We start from the raw sequence: 5,497 nt of genomic DNA, 5'->3' as shown, positions 1-5,497 counted from the left end.
CTGACAGAACTAGAGGAAATGGCCACAAACTGAAGCACCAAAAGTTCCACAGGAACTTGAGAAAAAATTGCTTACCAGTGAGGGTGACAGAGCACTGGAACAGGCTGCCCAGAGAGGTTGTGGAGTCTCCTTCTCTGGAGATCTTCAAAACCCGCTTGGATGCAGTCCTGTGCCACGTGCTCTAGGTGACCCTGCGTGTGCAGGGGGTTGGACTAGATGACCTCTAGAGGTCCCTTCCAACTTTAAGCATTCTATGATTCTACATATGTCCTTTAAAAAGGCGCTGCAGTATGCCTTGCAAAATGCACCACGCTGGGAACAACACACTCTCAAATACGTACTGAATTCAATCCTTAATTCTCCTTACACTGTAGTCAACACACTGTAGTCACCTGTTGGTTTTCATACTGACATACACTTCTTCACACTAAGAAGAAAAACATTGTAGTTGCACAATACTGAATTTCAGCTACTGTAGTGCAACCATGCTGGTAAATTAGCAGTTCTGCTCTTTTCTGCAATATAGCACTGCTATTTAGCAAGCTTTGCTGCAAGGAGCTATTCAGTCAGTTTTCAAGCAGGTGATATATTTAGTGCAGTGAATGGCAGGCTTTATAGCTGTTTTGATGTTTTTAACTGAACGCCGAGGTTACTCTAACAACAAGTTTTCTCCCCTCTCCAAAACCCTTTCTCGCTTAACTGGCCACACGTTCATTACTCACACAAATATTAAAAGTGCTTAAGAACTGGGTGAGCATCCCAAACATCTTCCACTCTTTGTTTATAAAAATGCACATCTAAACAACTTAGCTTGCTGTCCAACTCAGAATTTTTTGAACAAATTAAAGAAAAAAAGTGACCTGAAAATCCACATTTCAGGCTGTTGTCCCCCCCCCCACACACACACACACATACTGAATCATTTGTCAAAGAAAGTCTATTTCTTTGCCAAAGAAAGCCTACTGTGGAACTGATGGTCAAAACTGTTGGCTCTGAGTTTTTCAGAGATGAAGAGGGAAAGTAATCTTCCACTGGGGTTGCTTTTTTTCACTTCAGTGGCTGTGAATCACCTGTTTAAGGAAACAGAACAAAAACAAAAGGAACTGCTGAAAAGCTAAAGAGCAGAACAGATCCCCTCATTGAAGGCATCAGGCAAACCCAGGCATGCAGAGCTGAGCAGAGCCCCCCCCCCCCTCCACTGCTGCACGTACTTTAAGACACTTTTCTGCATTTGATAAACATACATCAAAAATCAGATTTAACTTTAATTCTTAAGGCAAATAACTAACAACTGCTCTACATTTAGCCAATAAGGATGTATAAATATTAAACATATATATTAAACTATGTAATGTACATGTCCATATACTTTTGTATAACTGTTTTCAGTTTTCTAAACATCTCTATACAAGTGTTTCTTTGCCAGTAGAGCAAAGAAAGAGATTTAAAAATCTCTTATTTAAAATTTAACTTTAAAAAATTAAAATTTAAAAATCAACACAATCTTCTTAATAAAGCATGGCATTAAACTGCTAACCTTAAAGTTAAAACAACAACAACAACAACAACAACAAAGACCTTCTGCCATTTCTATCACAAACTTAATAGATTTTATTCTTGTGTAATGAATTCTGGGTAATCACTTCGCATGCCCAAGTAAGCACACTCACCTATGTGAAAAGTATTTATTTAGCTGAATTTCACTAGGACTATGTTTCAGTCTTTTTCTAAAAATCAGATTATTTCATGCACTTCCATTACATGGGCAAGCTTTTACTTTCTGACTTGTCACCCAACTGTTTTTTTTTTTTTTTAAATCATCTGCACTATCTGTTAAATAACCTAAATAACCTAAAAAATAAATAACCCAAATAACCCATGTTTCCCTAATAACATATGAAGTTGGGGAGAGAAAGCAAGTCTCGGCTGTGTGGAAAGCCTGCAGGGAGCTCACTCATACCTCCACACTGGCAGGACTGCAGCCTTACAGGGGGAAAAGGCCGTAGCTGAGGCCTGGCAGAACACTTGACATTCAACACAAAATGTCCTGAAAACGAGACAGCCACTGGGGCCCTAAAGGTACCTCACAGCAGCCCATTTCAACCTGCACCCTGAGTCCCTCCTAAGGGGCTGCAAAAGGTAAAACCCATATGCAGGTATATTGTCCAGCAGTGAATAAGTAACATTTCTAAATGAGAATGTACTGCCACTGGAAAACATTCAGAGGCCCACCAATTAGATTAAAACAATTCATACCACTCTTGTATATATTCCTTGCATTTTTATGTCCACTGGGAGTTTCAGCAAGAGTTAAGTACAATTCCACTCCTGGATTTTCCAAACTAGCAGTACATTTGCTGTAGAAGCAGCATGCTGTAATTAAACAGCATTAAATTACTAGGATGGTCAACAGCTACTTCATGAGGAAATAAAGACATCATTTATTTTCCTTTTTAAAAAATTTATAATGCTGTTTTGAAATAGCATACCAACGATACCAACGGAACAGGTTGAAACAGGGGATGTTATCCACACAAAGCACAGGAGATGATGGGGTAAAGTCACCATCACTTTTCCAACTGCTGTACACTCTACACTGTCACTCCCCAGCTCCGCTAATAACTAACCAGGGTAGAACTGCCTCCCTGCAAACATTCAGAAACATTTTTTTTATTCTTCCTACTGCTAGGTGCTTTGCAATGTTTATATTCATTTTCCATTCTTTCTAAATATCCTTTGATTTCTAAAAACAGGTTTTTAAATTCTTGAGATTGTCATACATCTCTCTTCCCCCCCCCCCCTCTAAAATTTAGGTATTTGCAGAAAAGTTTACAGGAACCCTTTATTTACACAATTTCATCCATGTGCCAGTAGCAGGAAAGAACCACCACAGAGGAAGTGTTGTACACATTGCAATTGAGTCTTTGTGCTACTAGTGCTGCTTTAATTATGAAAATTAATCTCTTGCCAATTTTTGGTTTGTTCTGAACTCATTAACTTAATCTGCTCAAGTCAAATCTCTCTAGTTTCAGACACTGAAGTTTAATATAATGTAAGCTGGTGGGATTTGCATGAATAGCAGAAGTTGTATTTGCAAATTTACTGTTTATATTCCTGAAATTCAATGAAGTCACAATGAACATTCACAGATTTGAAAGCAAGCTATCAAAGAGCCAGCCACAAAGGATGATAACCCAGGAGATTTCAGTGCGTACAGTGGTCGAATCTAGTCAGCCTCGATTTGGGGCTATTCAGGCTGAAGAAGTGTTTAAACACACTACATCTTTTACAGTGCCAGAAGCAATTAGGAAATATCTGAAATACAGGGTATGTCCAAGAGTGATTGTGCTGCATTGTCACCTAAAAGCTTTTAAAAGTTTTTTTTTTTTTTTGTAAGCTGCAAATAGTTCCTTCAATTTACTAAATAGAGCTTTTTGCAGGAGCAGATCTGTTAATATTCAGCAAAAGTATTCAGACAAAGAAAAAGGCTAAGATGGTGCCTAAGAAAAAGTTTTCTTTCTTTCTATAAACCTTAAATTCTTCTAAAAAGTCAGTGATACGAAGTTCATATTTGCACTTTTTATCAGTTTGGAGGTCAGAGATAATTTAGTTGCATTCATACTAAGTCTCCTAGAACGCATAACCTGAAGCTTTAGCAGCTATTGTTATACAAAAAGTGTTGAAGAAATATTAAAAAAAAAAAAACTAAGGTTAATTACAGGTTAATTTTCCCAGTCTGTGCAAGGCAAACTCTCTTCTTCATCCTCTGATTCCGGTGATGCTTCTTTAATTCGTCGCAATGCTTCATGGATGCTCCTTGTCAGAGGGTCAGTATCAGGCAGAATTGTAAAAGATTCTCTCAAAACATCTTTCTGCACTTTCTTCAGTTTCACGCCTTTCCTGATCTGTGCCAAGATGTTATTGCTATCATCATCTTCGTCAGGAAAAGGAGGGAGACTTCTCTGTTCAACTTTTCGCAAGTGAAAGCTACCACGCTTCAAGGAAGCCAATACTTCATCCATCGGGGAACTCACTGCAGTAAATCAAAAGACTTTCAGTATTATTTTTACTAAATTTATTCAGTCACAGTCTTCATTTATATTTCCTATAGAAGAAAAAGTAGCTACGTGCAATTAATTGAGTAGTTGGATAAGTATAAAGGAGACCAGTATTTTCAATTTCAGCATTATGTAGGCGTATTTTGGTTTTGGCCTCCACAATTATCTTCCTCATTACCAGGTCAAAAGTGGATTATACAAATCCCTCAATTATTGAAAGCAGAAAAGTAACAGTTACTATTTTATCACTAGTCCTTCCTTTCTCACCAACCTGAATCTAGCTTTGCGCAGAAATAAAATCAGGACTTAGCTCTTTGAAGAGCTGGAAGTAGGTAAGATCTCTACGTCAGAGAATGTAGCATAATACTCACGGTACAACACTGCACACCATGTAGCGCAGCACAGCACACACATCAACATATCAAATCAATAGATCAATATCCATCTCCAGTTCCTCTATGTCTGTTGTAGAATACTTTTTTAAAAACACTTTGCATTTGTGAGTGGACTTTGTCCATCTGACTAAGGGTACTTACAGGAACAGACAAGATAAAAAGACTTGAAATCGAGGAAGAAAAGGATTGTATGTTTGAAGGGGAGAAGAAAGGTCTTAAAACATTCATTTGTCAAAGAAGAGAGACTTCTAAAGTGGTTTGGAACATTCTAAAACTTATGGAAAAACAGAGCAACAGGTAGAGGGCAGATGCAGGTATTTACAATCCTATCAAGAGGGAGGATATAATTTGATTTCATATTTGCTAATTTCCTCTACCCATTTTATATATGTGATAAAAGATAAACAGATGGCTAAAAATAATTAGTACAGAATCACATAATGAATTTGTAACAAACATATCTCCCAATTCAGCCTTGTGCTCTATTTTTGCATGACTAGTCAGAGCATAGACTTTTCTAGATAGCAATTCAAAAGAGGAATTGGTGCATTACAGTTAAACACATTGCAACAAAAGAAGCATTACCTCTCCTCCTCTGCAAACCCTCCAGATCACCCGTCTTCTTCAGCTTCTTCTTGGCACTGATCAGCTGGCTGCTGTCGAGCAGGTGGGCAGCGGGGCCGCCGGGAGAGTGCTGCACGCCCTTCTCCTCGCTCTGCCGCTTCGCGAGGCTCTCCGGTTTCTCTGGGAGTTTGCTGCCATCTTCCTTGGAAGGCAGCGGTGGGGGTGGCGGTGGAAGTGGCAGAGGCGGCGGAGGAGGAATGGATACTACTGTCACAGTCCCTGCTTGGAGCTCACTGCCGGCGCACAGAAAAGTCCCAGCATGGGACGTTTTGGAGGTAACGCCATTGGGAGGTAACAAAACGTCTGCAAGTTGTTCTAAGCTTCTGGGCTCCTGTGCTTGCAAAGGCTGGACTGTGTTTTCCAGATCCACCTCCTCGCTCTTCTCTTGGGTTTGGATGGTTGCTGGCAAAGACAGAGGCC

At 39.4% G+C, this 5,497-nt stretch overlaps 1 long non-coding RNA gene across 1 annotated transcript; it reads right to left on the bottom strand.

Moving 5' to 3' along the window:
* Positions 1-899: 899 nt before the first annotated feature.
* On the bottom strand, positions 900-3,932 carry LOC148590027 (uncharacterized). Its single transcript, XR_015914379.1, has 2 exons — positions 3,720-3,932; positions 900-1,070 (listed from the first exon to the last, which is right to left on the bottom strand). It is a non-coding gene; the product is annotated as an uncharacterized LOC148590027 (long non-coding RNA).
* Between the last annotated feature and the right edge of the window lie 1,565 nt (positions 3,933-5,497).

Source organism: Tinamus guttatus, unplaced genomic scaffold, assembly GCF_059628265.1.
Source record: "Tinamus guttatus ecotype Peru unplaced genomic scaffold, ASM5962826v1 Tinamus_guttatus_pri_ptg001831l, whole genome shotgun sequence".
NCBI lineage: Eukaryota > Metazoa > Chordata > Aves > Tinamiformes > Tinamidae > Tinamus > Tinamus guttatus.
Note: the sequence above shows the minus strand (reverse complement) of the source record. Positions and strands in the feature narration are given on the sequence as shown.